The sequence below is a fragment of the Panthera leo genome, chromosome D2, assembly GCF_018350215.1.
Source record: "Panthera leo isolate Ple1 chromosome D2, P.leo_Ple1_pat1.1, whole genome shotgun sequence".
Lineage (NCBI taxonomy): Eukaryota > Metazoa > Chordata > Mammalia > Carnivora > Felidae > Panthera > Panthera leo.
The window spans coordinates 80,077,192-80,096,262 of record NC_056689.1 but is presented as its reverse complement, the minus strand read 5'-3'; the positions used below and the strand labels follow the sequence as shown (position 1 = coordinate 80,096,262).

General features: G+C 52.7%; 1 protein-coding gene across 4 annotated transcripts in view; it reads left to right on the top strand.

The window, feature by feature from the left end:
• The window catches only part of CTBP2 (C-terminal binding protein 2), a 159,598-nt gene that overhangs the window by 36,337 nt on the left and 104,190 nt on the right, over positions 1-19,071 (top strand). For all 4 annotated transcript variants that reach the window (XM_042907426.1, XM_042907427.1, XM_042907429.1 and 1 more), the window contains one exon: positions 13,781-13,882. The gene's annotated coding sequence lies outside the window, so the exon portion shown is untranslated. The remainder of the gene's footprint in view (positions 1-13,780; positions 13,883-19,071) is intronic.

The following is a 19,071-nucleotide window of genomic DNA, read 5'->3' as shown; positions in this document are numbered from 1 at the left end:
AGAATGAGTTCGGAGTTTTCTTTGCATCTGATTAACACGGTCTTAACAATCGGGCCGGTGATGCTTTGCCAAAATTGGGTTACGCGGAGTTCAGCAAGCTATCTGGGAGGGAAACCGTAGGAATCCTAGGAAGGTACCTTTGCCCCCTTAAGGGGCGTGACTTGGTGCTGGGCCCTGAGGTTTGCCACCTGCTACCGTGGCCCTAGCCACGCCGGAAGAGCACGGGGACCGGACCGGGGACCGGACGGGACAGGACAGGCGCTGCGCTCCTGAGCGGGTCCTTGAGAAGCAGGGGTGCAGAGGCTACCCTTCCCCAGGGTAAATGCCAGCGGTGTGTTCTAATACATGCTCGATTCAGAGCGCACTGCCTTGGAATTGCATATTTAAAAGGAAGCTGCCATCCCCTTTTGAAGGTATGTGACATTTAAAAGATCTGTAGCAGAAGGTAGGTTTGACAGCTTCGAATTCTATTTGAAAGAGTTTTTCTTTCAAGAACGAAAATGATTGCTTCTATTTTAAATGTCATCGCAAAGACATAAACATGTTTAATCAAATTATATATTTAATTTATGTAGAATGTGATTTTTTTATTTCCATGAAAGAGTCGCTGGTTATTTCTTCAGCGGCTCCGAAGCCGGGCAGTGTTGGAGATCTGAGAAAACGTTCAGCTTTCTGAGTAAGGGGCTATTTGAGGGTGGAGAGAAGCTGAAAAAGTAGGGTTATTATTGGAAGATTGTTCTCCCGTACGCTGTATCTCCCCAAAATGGCACGTTTCGGGGAGAGGGAGACGTACTGTCTCCGGGAGACATTAAGGAGAAACTCCTGTCGAATGAAATCGAAAACCGTGTAACCCTGAAGACCATAAAAGCCGAAACGGCAGAGATACTCCTGTAATTTTCTTCCTTGGGTTGAGTCAGCAGGGAGTCAGCAGTGAGGATGAGGGAGGTTGCCAGCTCCCCTCAACAGGGAGGCAACCGGGGATCTCGGAGGACGGACGGACGGCCACCGAAGACCTTTAGGTTGATACAGCGTGATTAGGTTTTGTCGTGGAAGGCTGCTGTGCAGTTTCCAGGGCCACCCGCAAGGTCCCCAGCCTGCTGGAAAAGCAGGAATGTAGCTGTGGGTCCGTGCAAGGCAGGTGGGCCGCCTGACCCTGGTGATCTGCTGGGACACTTGGGCTCCAGAACGTTCTTTGAGCGAGCTGGGTGTTGGAAGGTGGCCAGGCCAACGTACAACTGCGCTGTCAGCCGGGGACAGTCTTGGCCTGTTCCAGCCCACTGCCTGTAGTTTTGGCTTAGCCAGGCTGGGTCAGGGAAGCCTGGATGTCTTTCCCCGCCAGTGTGCCCACTCTCCCCAGCACAGACCAGCCCCGGGAACTGCTTTTCTGTCTCTCGTCCTTTCCGGGACTGCTCTGCCAGGGAAGGCGCCCTCTTGTCACCTGTGACCTGGGGAGCCCTGGGCGTCCAGCAGCAGCTGGGAGAGAGAAACCAGTCAGTCGTGCCCATTCCCGGGAAAGAACTTACATAGCAAGCATCTTTGTTGACTGCCGTGGAGAAGGTCAGGGTTCAGGAGCTTGGAGCTCTGGCTCTTGAGAGGCAGGCTGGGCTCCTGGTGGCCCCCCACCCCCCACCCCCCCGCCCCGGCAGCCAGAGGAAGCGGATCCCAGCTCAGTGTGTCAATCTTGTCAATGGGGTCGGCTCCACGTGGCTCCTTCTTGTAAACACCCCAGTCCACAAAAAAGAAAGGAATGGCCCTATCTGTGGCCAACAGGAGCCCAACTAAACAAACCAAAAAAAAATACAGGGCCAACCTAATTAAACTTATTTTGAAGTAACCCTAGAATCACATGCGGTTGTAATAATACCCTTATCTGGTCTCCCCCAGTGGTCCTAGCTTGCAAAACGATAGTAACAATACTACAACCAGGAGATGGGTGTTGATGTGCTCCCCAGACCTCCTTGGGCTCTCCCCAGCGTTGATGTGGCTTTAGGTGTGTGTCCACTTCTGTGTCGCAGTGTCCCCTGTGTCGTCCATTCCAGCATGCACCACCGTGGTCAAGCTCCAGAGCGGTTCCAGGGCCCGAGGAGCTCACGTGTCCCCTGCCTACGGCCACACCCTCTTCCAGTGGCCAAGACCATTCGCGGTCATCGTCCATGGTCGTCTGCAGGGCTGCCCGGCTCCCAAGACCTAGCTTGTTCAGAGAATGTCCTAGAGTTGGAGCGTCCTGCCCCCTTCCCGGTCCCCAGCCCCAAGAACCACTAATCTGTTTTCCCATCCCTGTAATTTTGTCCTGTAGAGGATGTGATGAACGTGGAGTCAGAGAACACATGGCCTTTTGGGGACTGACTTTTTTCGCAGCACCATCCCCTTGGAGATTCGTTCAAGTTCTTGTGTGTGTCGATGAGGACTATTCCATCCCAAAGATCTCTGCCCCAGGCTTAGACCAGCAGCGGGTGAGGAGAAACTCCCCACGAGGACCCGAGTGCTGAAAGCCGACCCCTTCCTCCCCCACCCCTCCTGCTTTGATGTCAGGAGGAACTGGGCACCGCCGGCCTTGCCTCTGCCGGCCCCACGTCTCCGTGACCCTCTGCCGGGTGATGTGTGGTGGGCTGTGCCACGCTGGCCCGGCTGGTTTGGGGAACCCACCAGAAGAGCGGCCTTCTCCTCGGGGGTTTGACTGTCTGTGTCGTGTGGTTTTGCGTCGCGCCATTTGGCTGCGGTGTGTGAAGAAACGAAACTTGGGACCCTGCCTCTTTGGATGTCTCGTTCAGTAGCGGTCCTGCAGCCACAGCAGCACGTGGGGCTCAGGCCTGATGCGCAAAGGAGGCAGAAAGGCAAGTGGCAGCACGGCCTCTCCAGGAGCGAGCACTGGCACCTGGGTGGCTCTGGCCGGCTTTTGCGGCCACCGTCAAGTGACGGGTCCTGGGAATCTGACTTCGGGGCGACCCGTTCGAGCCGTCGTTCCTTCGGGAAGCACACTGCACGGGTATGTGTGTGTCACACACCCGTCTTTCGAGGGGGGACGGCACTTAGGAGTCCCTGCCCCTGCCGCCGTCCGTGCTGAAAGGGTGTCTCTACTTCTGAAATCGATAACGCGGCTGAGTGGTTAGGTTGGCGTGGAAGTTAGTTCAGGCGCCCCGGTGTTATTTACCTGACCTGTATGAATCGATAGGTAATAATCCCACGCTCTCCGGGGGCTCCTCTGTTCCCTCTCCTAGATAAGACCGTCGGTGCTTGGGATGGGGGTCACGCAGCCGGGGGCAGGGGGCACGGGCTGGTCTGGCGTTCGGCTTTTCTCTCCTTGTCCTGGATTCTTCTGGGTAAGAGGGTCTGACGTCTGTATCCGGGATCGTGCACCTGGGTGGTCTGAGCCGGGGTCGGCTGGGCAGAGGCCGTCGGGCCGCTCGGGGACAGCTGGCACCGCCGAGTGTTGTGACGGCGTGCTGGGGTCGGGGAGGAGAAAGCAGAGCCGAGGTAGGTTTTGCCTTCGTCTCCGAGAGGCTGGGTGATCTGGGTCCTCGGTTTCCCTCCGAGCACGTCTCCTCTGGCTCTGTGACTTATTTCTTCTTAAAAAATAAAAGCCTGTGGCCACCAGAGGAAATACGTAAATTAATGCTCAGTGAGACCTTTGGGTGCCTCCCTCATTCATGTTTGTGTTTGCAGAGGTTCCCCGTGTGCTGTTCTCTGTAACGTGCCCAGCCTTGTAAATTTTTTAAAAAGGAAAGTCGTTCCTGTGTTGCAGGTACCACAGCTGCTCCATTTGATGGCAGTGATGTGCTTCATTTTACACTCGAGGCTTCCCTGAACCTTGAGGTTGGGGTTTGAATACATTTCGTTTGAAATAAGACAGAAAACTAATTTCCCTTCAGGCTTCCCCCCCCCCCCCGCCCCCCTTTCTAGGACTCTGGATTCTTGGATGTACCTAGTCATGTCAGGAAAGACGGCATTTGTTAGACGAGCGTGCTGTTTGAGTGCGGACGGTGGTCCCTGCACCGAGCCCTGAGCACCTTAGTACCTGTGCTCTCACCTGAGTCCCACACATCCTGGGCTCACCGCAGGAAGGCATTCTGAGGCCCAGTAACTTTCCCAGGACCACACACAGTCTCCTTCCAAGGCCCTTAAGCGTCGGTTGGGCTCTGAGTCCTGCGAGACAAAAATCGGACCACGTCCCTGCTGGCACGGAGCTGACCAGCTAAATCAGTCACAAAACAGGCCCAGCGCCAGTTGCCTTCTCCAGAGTACGAAGGGGTAGGGGTGAGGACACGGTGTGGGAGAGACCAGGAGTCTGAGGGGCTGTGAACCGTCCACACGGGTTTCCCCCCAGCATCCCTGCCCCGCTCGGTCTCCCGCGTGGAGCCTGCTGGTCCGTAGTGTTGACGTCGAGAGCTGATGAGGTCTTTCTGTAAGCAGTTTCCTAGGGGCTGAGGACTCCACTCTCTAGCTGGCCAGTGCTTCTCTGTACTCCTTCTCCTGCAGTCTGATCTGTAGCCAAGAACTTGGCGGAGCCTGCTGAGAAGTCTGCCCTGCTCTCCCCACTAGTGCTGCGGCTCGCTGTTAGTCTCTAGCGGCTCAGGGATGCGTGGCGGACAAGCTCCCCACCGGGGCCCGGGGATCTGCACTGTGTGTGGGTGCCTCCGCTCCCCTCCCCGGATCCTCTCCAGTTGCTCGGCCCCTGGAATTCAGGCTTTGCATCGGCGTCCCCAAGAGGGACACGCCTGAGGAGTAGGGCAGATACCTTACTCCAAAACCCACGTAGGTGGTTGCAGCCACGACGTGGGGACCCCCGTTCTGCGTTCCTAGCTTCAGCACACACCCCCTCATTCCTGACCTAAGACCCCACAGCCTCTTCACTGCACATTTTCCAGACTGTAGGAGATCTGCTCTTTGTAGGAAATGGAGAGTAAAGTCTGAAGACAATTAAATGGTTTTTGTGATCTGAAAGACTTACATTTAAACCATCACCTTTAATCTTCGCGTAGAGAAATAGCACTTTGGGTGTATTTTCTGTACGTTAAGTATCTACAAAAAAATGAAAGTAACCATCTAAAGAATACCTGAAAGTTCACTTAAGATTGGATTATTCTAGGGGCGCCTAGACTGGGTTGCTCAATCAGTTAAGCATCTGACTCTTGATTTCTGGCTCAGGGCATGATCTCCCGGTTCGTGGGTTCGAGCCCCGTGTCAGGCTCTCCACTGAGTATGCGGGGCCTGCCTGCTTGGGATTCTGTCTCTCTCCCTCTCTCTCTTTGTGTCATTCTCTGTCTATAAATAAACAACTTCAGAGACTTTGGTGGGGGGCGGGGAAGGATAAGATCATTCTACGTATTTTATATTTCTTTTCCCACTAACCTAGAAGTATTTCTTCTATGTTAAATATTTTTTAAGTTTTTAAAACTCTATAATCCAGGCACCTAATGCATGATGTGTAGGTGCAGCTTGCATAGGTGCCCATCTGCTGTGTATCAGGAGAGACTGTCATCCAGCTATTGGGGTGGGGGGCGTATCTTAGATGATTTCCTGTCTTTATGGAAATGCTCTCCTCTGACCAGTCCCTAGGGGTAGAAAGGGGTGGAGGCAGAAACCTAACTTTTGGGGAGAGGATCTCTCGTACTGTCTCCGCAGCTCGCCAGGGTAGTTTGTGGTTTGCCTCTGTGACCCTTCCGTGTCCTGCTCTCTCTCAGTGGATCTTATTTTAAAGGCTGTCGGGGCACCTGGGTGGCTCAGTCGGTTGAGCGTCCGACTTCGGCTCAGGTCATGATCTCGCGGTTTGTGAGTTCGAGCCCCGCGTCGGGCTCTGTGCTGGCAGCTCAGAGCCTGGAGCCTGTTTCCAATCCTGTGTCTCCCTCTCTCTCTGCCCCTCCCCCAGTCTCACTTTGTCTCACTCTGTCTCTCAAAAATAACTATAAAAAATTTTTTTTTTATTTTAAAGGCTGTCGTGCACCAGGAGCCGCCTCTGCTTCCTGCCCGCCCCCTCTGTCGCATGGTGGGGGGGGAGGGGGGGTGATGGGGACCCCCCCACCTGTGGGAAAGGAGCTTAGATAACCACCTCTTCCTCTTTGGAGCCCGCCCCTCTACCAGGGAGAAAACCCAGGCAGGCCTGCTTCCCAGATGCCCTGCCGGGTTAGCGGTTCTGCCAGCTGGGCTTTGACCCCAGGGAGCGCATGTCTCCTTGCACTCCCGGCAGGTTCCAGAGCCTCTTACACAGGGGTGTGTGCCTCGGCCCGTAGCTTCCCTGTTCAGTCGCTATTTGGAACCGTGCAAAGCCACCTACACGTGCCCCGGATGGGCGATGAGGGTTTCTCCCTGTCCCTCCATTGCTGGAGACTGGGTTCTGGTACACTGAGCAGAGGCCTCCCTGGCAAGGATTCCTCCTCCCCCTGTGGTCTTTTCAGAGTTAACAAGGCAGCTTCCTGGCTTGTGTGACTTTTCGTACAGGCTTCTACGAGCTGAGGGGTCAGACCGCTCAGGCCCAGCTGCCTTCACTCCCCTGGCCAGCTGGGCAGTTGGGGTGTGGGAACGCAGCTTGAATTCGCCCAATGACGTCACTGTGTGTGTGGGTTGCTGCTTATGGATCTACTCCCCCACACCCCCCACCCCGAAACCTTGGCCTGCACCAGGCCTGGTCAGCAGCACCCATTTTTACAGTCGTTTCCAAGCATTCCCCCCTCCCCCCGATCTGCCACTTAGGACGGAGCCCTTCCCCGGCACGTTGAAGCCCAGTTCATGCTCCAAGGCTGAACTGCTCCTGGTCACCTACTTCTGTCTCAAATCTGCGGGCTCCGTAAGCTCCGGCAGTAAAAAACCTGAAAACGGAGCAGAGAAAGGGACAAATTAATTGACTACATCTGAGACAACACGGAGAAAATATCCTATTTTGTTTTCCTTAAAAAAAATGGCAGCGTTCCAAGACTTCCCTACAGTTTTCCACTGGCTGCCCTTAGATTTAAAGACAAGAGTTCCAGAATCTTGGCTGTTGGGCCTTTACTTTCTGAAAACTTAAAACCAGCTGAACGTATTTAATATTACAAAATTTCCATAAACATTCTCCACAAAGACTGTGTATGTGAAGTTTTTGCCTGGCGGGCATTTTTCTTACTGAAGCTGAAACTCTGGGGCATCAGGGGATTATAATGAAGTGTTGATTTGACCTTAAGTGTTTCGATGCCAACGTGGGCTGTATAGGGACCTGGAAAGAATTAGCTTTCAGGGTTTTTTTTTTTTTTTTTTTTTTTTTTTTTTTTTTTTCCCTTCCTTTTTTTCCCCCCCTGAATAAAGGCTAATTGTTTCCAGGCTAATTAATATGGTTTATTTATTATTAGGCAATAGTAAGTGGAATTGAATCCTGGGGAAGAATAACCTGGCCACGCTGAGGTGATGGCAACTCATATCACACCGTGTTAATTTGGTCTCGTCCGACGTGCAGGGAACAGTTTGCTCTTCGGCGGACGTTGTCCTTTCCTTGCCTTTTCCCACGTAACCGCTAAACCAGAATTCTGCCCTGCCTCGCGCCGGATGGGCTGGGCCTTTCTGGGGTGAGTTAACGATCGAAGGCTGGGCAGGCGCATAAACACGCATGCGGAGGGGTGGGGGCGCTATCCTGGGCTCCCCTGGCTTCGAGGGCTGCAGTGGCGGCCTTGACATCCTGGTTACAGGGCAGATCCCGCTGTGACCCAGCACGCTCAGAGGCGGGAGACTGCAGACTGCAGCCCCCCACTGGACACATAGGGCGCCCGGTGCCACCCAGTCTGCTGGGAAGGCCCCGATGCCATCTCCTTAGTCTTGTTGGTGGCTTTTGCCCCACACATCCTCAAAGTGACCCTGGCGGGCGAGGGCCGACCGGAGGTGGAAGGTTAGGGAGAGACCAGCACAGGTGGCCAGGGTGTGAACCAGGGTCTGGTAAGTAGGACTGGGGGTGGAGACAGGAAACCAGGCACTCTTCCCCCGTCCTGTTGTGGGTGTGTGTCCGTCTGCCTGGCCGGAAGGACATGTTATACGGGCAGGCCAGTTTTACGAGGAGGGCACTTGGTTTTTCTGTGGACGTCTAGGTTCCATGTCTGCCTGAGGCTTTTCCCTGTCTGTCACCCTTGACCTCGACACGGTTAAGAGGATCCTCGGTGGATGTGTGGGAAAGCCCCTGGAGTCCCCTTTCAGTGCCCTCACGTCCCGATTGTGGCCCGGTCACTAAGGCTTACTGTCCTCTCAGACTGCAGCCCCAAAACAGTGGTGGGGCTAGGTCTGCTGCAGGAGGGGAGAAGAGATTGAAACCGGTCTTGCGTGGAGGGGGTGGACCCACGGACCTTCAGGTCCCCTCTGGGGATAACCATCCAAGGCCCTTGAGAGGTGGGGTGAGCCTTCTCTGGAGCTATGGCTTGAGTTTTGTTTGTGTGGGTCCCTCTTGCAGCAGCCCAGTGGGCCCATCACTCCTGCGGGGCGGGCCGTCCTGCCCTGAGGCCCAGATGGGCAGCTGGACGCCACGAGAGTGGGGCCTTGCAGCTGTGGGACATAGGCAGTTCGTGGAGTGCCAACCTGTCCTGTTTGCTCGGCTCAGTTGTAAATGTCCTAGCAGCAGGCGCCCTGTTGACCAGTCAGAGGCATCTGTGCCAAGAGAGCATTTAGGAGAGAGAAGGCTGAGGTTCTGGATGGTTCTTCAGCCAGTCTTTTTGTTTATTTTCTGAACACAGCCTTGCCACACGACTCTCACCCAGCTAGGCGACGGGCTGGATGGGAGGCATGTTGGTCTCAGTGACCCAGTTGGGAGTTCAGGTTTTATTTATTTTGAGAGAGAGATCGAAGGGCAGAGAGAGACCATTCCAAGCAGGCTCCACACCGTCAGCGCAGAGCCCAACACGGGGCTCGAACTCCCAAACCGTGAGATCATGACCTGAGCTGAAGTCAAGGTCGGACACTTAACCGCCTGGGCCTCCCAGGTGCCCTGAGGTGGGTTTGGTTTTTAGAAGGTGCTAATGATGACAATCTGGTCCTGAAGTCTTGTGCCAGGTTGGATGATGACTAGCCTTTTCTGAGTACTTGTGTGCGGGCCCCGGGCCGAGCTTCCAGATCTCTTCGAAAGGGCCCTCTCGCCTGTGAAGCAGGTGCAGTCTCCATCTTGGGGCAGAGTCCCAGGTCCTCTTCACCCATGGAGCCTGGGAGTCTGTGTGTGTGTGTGTGTGTGTGTGTGTGTGTGTGTGTGTGTGTGTCCGTCCGTCCGTCCAGCTAGCACTCCGTGCCCTTCTCAGTGGTCCTCTATTGGGTAATTTCATGACTGCCTGAGGTATGATTATTACAGACGACTCTTGGGTTTTCTAAGTAGTAGATGTTGATGGGGTCCCCTGGATCCGAGATGAGGCTGTGGATGCCAGGAGCAGGTTCCAGATGAGGCTGGTGCTCTCGGGGCACCTGGGCTGCCTGCTCTGTCCACATCTGCCGCTTTGAGGGTCTTTGCCCTTGTAATAAATCAGCCCAAGCTGAGCTGCCCTTCAGCTCCCTGGCTGCCTGGAGACGACGAGTAGGAGGGGCCCCACTGGAGAGCAGCAGGTAGAGCCGCCCCCACCACCTATGGCAGGACAGTGGGACAGGCATTTTAAAGCCTAGATGACCCGAACGTGAGTAGCCGAGCACAGAGAATCCAGGTGGGGTTCGGGCCAGGCCTCCGGTGATACCAAGAGCTGACCGTCAGAACCTTAGATGCTAGAAGCAGCATTAGAAGTAATTCACACGGAGCAGGTGCAAGTCAGTGGGTGTTTTGTCCCAGAAATGATGCCTGGCAGCAGGTGGGATGGTGGGGAGAGCCCAGGCTGAGCGCCCGGGTACCCTCGCCTCACTGCAGCTTGGATGGTAGAGGGCCTCTGGTGCCCTGCAGGGCACAGGAAGCTGTAAGGAAAGACGGCTGGAGTTCAGGCGAGAGCAGGATGGATCCTCCCCGAATGATCCAGAAGGTGCCATCAGGCCTTCTTAGAGCTTGCCTCCGGCTCTTCACAGATTGTCCAAGGTGCTCGTCTCATTCCATTTCAGAAAAGTAGTCTCACTAACTAGATCCCTAACAGTAATTTTCCTATGCCTGACTTCAGGTAAGAAACTAAAAATCCAGGAGGAGAGGGATCCTTCTGGGCAATGTGCCCTGAATTGTCTGTTTCCTGTACATAGAACGCCCCAGGACACGGCCCGGCTGAGACTCCTCCAGGCTCGGGATGCTGCCGTTCTCCCCGGTCTTGTTACCCTCGGATGTGGGCGGAACACGTTTGCCAAGTGATGTTAAATAGGCTCGCCCGGGTTGGTGGTGCAAGCCCAAAATGGGAGCCCTTCTCCCTGGCCGGACGCGGGAGCTGACTGGTGTTCGTCCGCCGCGGCCGAGTCACCTTGTGGACGAGCCCCCACTTGGGCTTCTGAGGTTGCTCGTGGAGGACTCGTGGTGGTTTTAATCAGCCAAGTCCTTTCTGTGCCTTGTTGTGTACTCCTGGAAGTTCTTACAAAAATCCCGGTGGGTGGGGCGCCCGGGGGGCTCAGTCGGTTAAGCGTCTTGTGATCTTGCGGTTTGTGGGTTCGAGCCCCGCGCCCTGCTCCGTGCTGACAGCTCGGAGCCTGGAGCCTGCTTCGGGTTCTGTGTCTCCCTCTCTCTCTGCCCCTCCCCTGCGCTCACTCATGCTGTCTCAAAAATAAATAAAATAAACATTTAAAAAAAAGAAATCCTGGCGAGTCTGCAGGGTACTTTCTCTTGCACATTATGCTATGGTAACAAGGGTTTGTAGCTCCAGTTTTTTTTTAAAGTACTTCTTTCCACCTTCAAGTAAGAGTGCGCGCTGACTTTAAAGATTTTGACAGTCTTCCAAGCCTTTTAGCTTTCTTAATCTGCTGAATAAGCGGTCCCGGTTGGCCTGGGCAGTCTGCAGGCACTCCCAAATTTGTCACCTCCTCTGTGAAGCCTTCCAGACAGGCAGAGTTGTCTGCTCCTTGTTTCATTAATTTTACTATGAAGTGTCTCAAAGTAAGAATCTGTACCCACCAGTAAGATTAGGTAACTGTTAACGTGTTAGTGTATTTCTCTTCAGAACTTTGTTTAAAAACAAGAAGTAACTGTATAGACAGTGCTCAATTTCACTTCACCAATAACGTTTCCTTCCCTCCCTGCTTTCCAAAAGGGACCTTTTCCAGGGCACCTGGGTGGCTCAGTCATTTCAGCATCTGACTCCGGCTCAGGTCATGATCTCATGGTTCGTGGGTTTGAGCCCCGCATCGGGCTCTGTGCTGACCGCTTGGAGCCTGGAACCTGCTTCCGATTCTGTGTCTCCCTCTCTCTCTGCCCCTCCCCCACTCACGTTCTGTCTGTGTCTCAAAAATAAACATTAAAAAATGAAACAAAGGGACCATTTTCTGTTATACAGCTGGTCCGTGAACAACATAGGGTTAGGGGCATTGGACCCCGTCCCCACCCCCCATGCTGTCGAAAATCTGCATAGAAGTTTTGACTCTCCCCAAACTTAACTACCAATAACCTATGATTGGCTCGAAGGCGTAAATAACAATATAAACAGTCCATTGACACACGTAGTCTGTTATATAGGCTGTATTGTTAAAATCATAAGTGAAAATACGCTGCTAGGACCGTATTCTGTTTTCTTGAAAAAATCCGCATGTTACGTTGACCCGCACAGTTCGCACTGATGTCATTCAAGGGTCAGCTGTAGATACAATTTCCTTATAGTTTTGGAAATGCCTTGTTTACACATCTATGTGTCTGTAAACGTTTGAGGATCTGTGGTTGTGCAAAGCGTTGGAAATGGAACGAAAGGGGAAGCCAGCGACCTACAAGGACAAACCATACTAGACCAAGGGTATAAGTTCTGTTCTGCAGTTAGTTACAAATGTGATTTTCTGCTGTGTTCCAGACCTAGTGAGATCCAGAGAGGAATCAAATGTAATCAAGGCATTTAACATTCAGGAGACTCAGAGGGGTGCTTGGGTGGCTCAGTCAGTTAAGCTTGATGTCATCTCAGGTCATGATCTCATGGTTCATGAGGTCAAGCCCCATGTCAGGCTCTGAGCTGAGTGTGGAGCCTGCTTGGGATTCTCTGTCTCCCCCTCCCTCCCTTCCCTCCCCCTTCGTCTCCCCCCCCCCCCCCCCGCCCCTTCATCGTTACAGAAGGCGTTACAGAAGACCTAGGAGATGGGTTTTGAAGGGTGAACAGGAGTTTGCTAGGCAAGCCTCCTGAAAATCAAGATGGTTCCTCAATAGGGTAAATGCTTAGTTACTAAACACGAAACTTACTTGTGTCTTGGGTGTTCGCCACCACTGAATAGCCTGGCGCTCTCTGTCCCCTCCCTGTCACCCCTCCTTGGGTTGGAAAGTTTGTGGCCTAAGGTGGTGTGGAGGCACAGCTGGGAGTGAATTATTTCTTGACCTCACATGTGATAACCGTGACTGTAGAGGCCACCCTTTTTCTGAATACTCCGGCAGGGCCATGCCTGCCCTTGGCCTCCGTTCTAGTTGGCGGTGTGGGAGCCGGCTGGTGCCCGTGCACTCAGATGCCCTGATTCGTTACGTTGACGGGAGAACACACAAGTATGGGGTCCTTTTGAGGGGGGAGTGGATGGACCTGGGAGGTGCAGTGGTTCCTGTCTCTGATTGCTGCATAATTAGGCAGGTTACGTCCCAGAATTGGATCCCAAGAGATGACCCCATTGTTTTAAAGGAGGAGACTGTGGATAAAGAAACTCCAGCTTCCTAAGATTCAAATGATTTGAAAAGTAGAGTGCGGTGGGAAGCTTGGTTTCTGTCATTTCATGCACTTCTCGAAATATTAATCAACCATTTGAGTCCTGGTTGATTAGAAGCTGGGCCCCGGAAGGAATGGTCAGGTTTGACTGAGACAGTTCGCTTCCGGGATGCATACCTCCGCTTTCTCACGGGACGTGAGAAAAGACTGCCTTGAAACGTGGACGGTCTGGTTTGCATAACACCTGCAGTGTTGCAATCCTGTCTGTTCTTCGTGGGAAAGCCACCGAAAAGACACCTGGGCCCGCTTGCCTGGGTGCCTTTGCCTTTTCAGTCAGCCAGAGGAGTCCCTTCCCACCTGCCCCTCTCACAACTCGGTGCGAAAAGGAAGCAGTTCAGATAATGTGATGGCCCCATAGATCTCCTCTTCATTCCTTGTATAGTAAAATAAATGTGAGTGCTGTTTAATGCATCACCTCATTTCATATTGCATTTGCCAAGAAAGTGCAATTTTATTGAACATTAGGATTGAATTCTTAACTGAGTAATCAATTTCAGCAGTAAGTTAAAATGCCTTCTATTAATGGTCAACTGCAACCGTTAATCAGAGTTACCGTGGATTAACAGTTGTCAGCATTTATGCTAATAGCACGTATAAACCATGGGCTTATGAATTGCATTTTATACTTCCATATTTCTCAAACAGTTGGTCATACTTTTTGCTTGAAGGTATTGATTGTTTTGTCCCTTTGCTTGCTACTTGAAGATGTAAAGGGATGTAAATGATATTTTCATGGTGATGACACAATATCACCTTCTGGTCTTGGGCGCTTGGCTTTGTGTCAGAATAGATGGAAAGGGTTCATTTGTTCTGGTGCTCTGCTGTTTAATTTGATCTGGTGTGTGACTAAAGCAAGACAAATAGTATTTTTAATGAAACCATTTAATAACCTCTGGTAGCTTAGAATCGAAGGCACGGGGAAAATGCAATTAAGCAATGGCTAGATGTAAACAACAACAGAAAAAAAATCACTCCTTCGGTTCCACTGACCCAATTCATTGTGCTTTCAGAGTTTCGTCGCCTTAAATGGTTTTGAGCCAATGAAGCTGGATTCCCTTAAAAAGACGGACGGCCCATCGTGTGAACGGTAGTTTGTGGACAGATTTATATTGGTGAGTTATTGTAAAATATCTCCAGGTAAAAGTTCAGGTTTTCTAAGACCCCTCTGGAATGCGTTTTCAATTAGTTGATGACTATGGATCGCCAGCAGGCTCTGGATGTTTCACTGGGATGTCTAATAGCAGGATCATATTGATTGCCTTTCAATTAATTGCATCTGGTATTTTCATTTATCAGAAGCAAAATACATGTAATTAACTCTGAGGCAATAGAGTTCAATGTAAAGTGATTGTTGCTGCTGCTGCTGCTACAGAGATAAGTCAACGGAAATTATACTACTAGGAAACTGAAGGCAGAATGGAAGCCGTGTTACGACTTCTCGACGTATTAATTGCAAAGAATAAAAATGAATTAGGGAAATCGTCTCATGCTGTCCCAGGAGGCTTGAGTAAAAAGGTAGATAGACGTCTAGAGAAAAGAAAGCAGCTTGCTGATGAAGGCACATCTCTAATGAGCTTAGATTCTTAGAGTTACCAACCTCGAGGATGTCTCGAACACCTAATGATTTTTTTTCTGGTGGACTTGATTGGGGATGTGGGTGTGCGCAGAGGAGAGCATTCAATTTTGCCTGCACTCATTTGGACTGTGGCTGAGAAAAGTATCGATTGATGTCTTTCAGTCCTTACCCATGGCGAGGTTTGGAGGTCTAGAGTCTAGTTGCCACATGCCGTTAGCCATTTTTCACAAAACCTGCATCTTACTCAAAGTCTCAAAATGGCAACTTCTCAGAAGTGATTGATTTTTATCCTGCTGGAAAAAAAAATGTTTTCTCCTCGAGCTAACAGCGTCGTTTAAAAGCAAGAAAAAGTGTGAGAGCAGATCTTCTGCGTGTCCTGTCACACCTCTGGGCACGTTCCCCAAAGTGTTGGATCACACAGAGCCTCCGGTTCGGGAAAGGGCAGGTTCCGCCCTGCAGGCTTGGGCCCCGCTTTCTTCGGAGCCGGGGCCAGTGAGAGGCTTGCGGTGAAGTCGCCTGAACCCAGCAGGCCGCGTGGGTTGTGGCCCGGGGAGGGGTCTCACTGAGTGTCCCCGTGAGGTGGCAGGATCAGGTGGAGATCCTGATGTAACCACCTGGGCCTGCCAGGCCCCCCCTGCCAGCACTAGCCTCTTCCAGGCATTTGGAGGTTTTATTCGTGCATCAGTAACCGGGCAATGATGGTCCCCCACCTGCCCTGCCTTCTAAGATGAAACTTGATCAAGAAACCCAGAAACCTCTCCCAGGCGTGACCCAGAGGGCTGGCCCGACCACAGGCCACAGCAGAGTGTGCAGACAGAGGAGACCCCCTATTCTTGGAGTAGTTCTAAGAATCTTAGCCCTTGGGAGGACGAGAGACTAGAAATGTTGAACATTTGTGGGGGGGGGGGCAATGGTGTATTTATTAGTAGGTTATGATGGCCCCTCTCAACCAAACACATTGAACGTTGCTTATCACGGCCAACATTTCTTTCTCTTCTGGCTTTCTCCCACTCTTCTAAAAGAAACCTTTAGCTTAAGACCCTGTGTGCTGGAGTCTAATCCAGGATTCTCAGGCAGAGATACTGTTGTTACAGAATCTTTGTGGGCCTGGGGTTGGTGGGGTGTCGGTTTCTGTGCTGGGTGTTGAGGCCAAAGAGGTTTTCAGCGGCGTCACCACTGTGACGGCGATGGAAATTCATTGGACTCCCACGGGCGTCCAGTTCTGCGGCCAACTATTTTATAGACCTTGGAGAGTTGGAAAACTATGTCCTCTAAAGATAAGCCTATGGGAATTCATAGTATAGGGATGAAATGGACTTTTTATGTATCTATATATAGATCTATAGATATGTAGACATCGATATGTAGATAAAGTGTATATATATAGAGAGAAGATAGAGATATATATAGACAGCAGACATGGTTGAGTAACCACATTTTCATTTGGCTCAACCTGATCATTGAACCACCGCGGGCTGCTGTTTATCGGTGGTCTCGATCCAGAGAGCTGAACGTTAACGTTGCATAAATGCGTCTGTACCGGAATGAAATTGCAACACGGTCCCTATAACAAAGTTTTCCCAAGAACTGAGCATGCTCAGATGCTGGCCGGATAGGCCGGTTCCCCCTGCCGTGTTTGGGGCCTACTTTTGGGTGACCCCTCAGAGGAGCTTGAGATGTGCGGTACCGCGTGGGAGCTGACCGTAGTCAGAGCATCGTTACTGTGCCAGGAGGGTGCCTCTCTGCCTCCAGTTGGCCCGGAGTCCCCAGCACTGGGCATCCCGCCATGGGGCTTTACCTTTGCCCCGACCACCCTCACAGATACAGAGGGGACCCCTACACGTCCTTAGAAGCGTGTGTTCGCTTCTGGACCTCTTCTCTGTGGCTCGTCACTGTGACCAGTAAGTTGTCCCTCACTTTTTGGTGGCTGCCCATTCAGCCCCACCTGCGGTAGATGCACAGCGACAGAAGAGGGACGTCTTGCATTACGGCCCGAAGAGGGACCACGTGTTGATTTCACCCCGGTAACTCACCTGCTGAGGTCTCTGGTCTACACAGATCTTGTTTAATGTGGGCAGAGGAGAAGGAAGTAGATGAAAAGCACAAAACTCAGGAAAACCACAGCCTCCAAGTGGCAAACCCGTGAGGCTCTGGAACTGTTTATACGTCATTTTTGACCTCTTCGTGTTTTTGAGTATGTCCCCATTTAAAAGCATTCTATGCCTGTTATTCTAGACTTCGTTAATTTGGTTTGTGGCCTCGTAAAAATAAACTGCAAATGACACATTTAAGTTTTCTCCCCGCAAAGAGGCTCATTTTCTCATTACGAATGAATAACGACATGTGACGTTTCCATCTTGCACTTCTGTTGTAGGTTTTTTGCTCTTCCTTCTGTATGTTGTTACTGGTTACAATGAAAACCCAGCATGCCTTTTGCTGGTTTGCTGATTCCCCACCCCCCCTCCCCCACCGCAACCAGAGTTGCATTCTCCATCGGTGGGTCATTGTTGTCTTTGCACCGTTTTGTTATTGAGCGTCAGTGTTTGCGTCAGCACCCAGGTACCTTGTAATTGCCACAAAAGTGGCAGTGGGGGGAATAAAAGCACTTTTTGTTACATGCCTACACATAAGTGCAAATGCAAATCAAAGCTCTTCGCCTTCATTCTGTACAGTGATGGGGGGCGGGTAGCAGTGGCTGTGGTTTGGCAAAGACACGGCAGCGTATCTAGCTGCTTGCGCACAGAGAGCTTGTGCATGGTGTTATTTTGACGGATCGGATAATGATGTGAATGCTGGACCTACTTCGCGTGCGTGCGCGCACACACGCGCACACACACACATCACCGACGGCCGCAAGCTGAGATCCCAGGGCGCTGGCGATGTTTGTGCCTGGTGGGTGTGGAGGGCCTCACCCGGTCTGCTGTGGGCACCAGGCTGTGCTGGCCATCTGCAGTGCGGCTTTAGTGGACCAGCAGGGCTCTGTGAAGCCCTCTGCCTGGTTGTTAGAGCCTCTGCCCTGTTTCTGCCGAGACGGATTTCGTTCCCAAAAAGCAGAAGGGAAAGTATTGCCCTACTCCAGGAACGAATAGCTTACACCGTGGGGTCCGCTGGTCCTGGCACCGTGGCCCCCCAGGGTCCTCCGGAGCTCTTGGCCTGCACTAGGGACGAGCCATCCTGCTCCAGATGTTCGGCCAGAGGCGAGGCTGCCAACATCGGAAACCACAAACCAGAGAAAGATACGCAGGGCCTTCTATCTGTGGGGGAACTCTCTAGATGAGAAACAGCCAGGAGGCTGAGCTGGGGGCCGGGGGGGGGGCGGGGGGGGGGGGCAGGGATGCTCCTGGAGCTTCAGCCATCTCTGCGGAAATGGGAGGAGGGCCCCAGCTGGGCTCTGGGTTCTTCAGCCTTGTTGGGATTTTATTCCTGAGCCACACGTCCAAGTTCACATGGTAGCCGTTCTCTGGGAGGGGGTTGATTCAGCCCTTGTTCTTTCCTCCTGAGAGCCTCAAAACCCTAGCACGGCTCCTGGGCAGAACCACAGAGGTCACCCGTGCAGCCCCCTGGTTTCTGTTCTTGGGAGTTTATCCCTGTCCACGCTGCACGGGTCCAGCCTCCAGCTCCCGGTGGGTGGATTTTCTGCTGTCCCTGCTGCTGCCCGTCCCCCACTCCCCAAGACCGCTGGTTCTAATCCCAGCCAGTTAACCAGCCAGGGAGGTGCGGAACCAGTCTTAATTTTCACTCTGTCGTCCGCCTGTATTTCCTGGGGTCCCCAGCCGGGGTGGGTCTCTGCCTACTTGTGCTTCTGCTGGAGGGCCCAGCTTGGGAGGGGGTGGCTGCCCGTGGCCCTCTCCCCTGGTGGGGCAGGAGCTGTGACGTTATGCAGCACGCCGTCCCCGTGTTCCGCTGGGAGACGTGGACATGCGGGCCACCTCCCTTTTCAGGATCCCCGTTTTATCAGTGAGGAACTTGATGGTCCGATCTCTGTGCCAGCACATGGGGCCTGTGAGAGAGTAGAGCTGGAGACACCGACCAGGGAGCCCCAGACTCCGGTTTCCCCTCACCCCCGGCAGAAACCCTGCAGTGTCGTGACTTGCTTTACTGGCATCGCGGGACCCCTTGGTGGCTAGTGATGCCTCCTGGGGCCCGTGGCTGTTCTCAGTCCCTACCCCCAAGCACTTGGGTACGTGTGAAGGGGGGAGCGTGGGCCACTGCTTGTCCCCGCGGGTGCGGCTGTGGTGCAGGACTCGTGCACAGAGAAAGCCCCTTTCCTTCCTCTGGTCTCCCCAGTGGACAGCGGAACAGCACCCCAAGTTCCCGGCAACCAGAGGTGATTGTCAGCTGACCGAGGCTTGACACATGGGTGTTAGAAGTGTTCGAAGGAGAGCAGGGAGGAGGAGGAGGTGACCTGCCAGGGTGAGGGCCCCGCTGGTTGAAGGATACGATATTTTAAGTTTACGGCAAGTTTCGTAATGGGGATTGTGGATGTGGTTGTGTGAGTGGGTGGGGAAGTGAACTTTCTCTTACCAAAAACATTAGGATCCTGGGGCGCCTGGGTGGCTCAGTCTGGTTAAGCGTCCGACTTTGGCTCAGGTCATGATCTCACAGGCGTGAGTTCGAGCCCCGTGTCAGGCTCCGTGCTGACAGTTGGGAGCCTGGAGCCTGTGTCTCCCTCTCTCTCTGCTCCTCCCCTGCTTGTGCACTCTCTTTCTAAAAACGAAACAAACA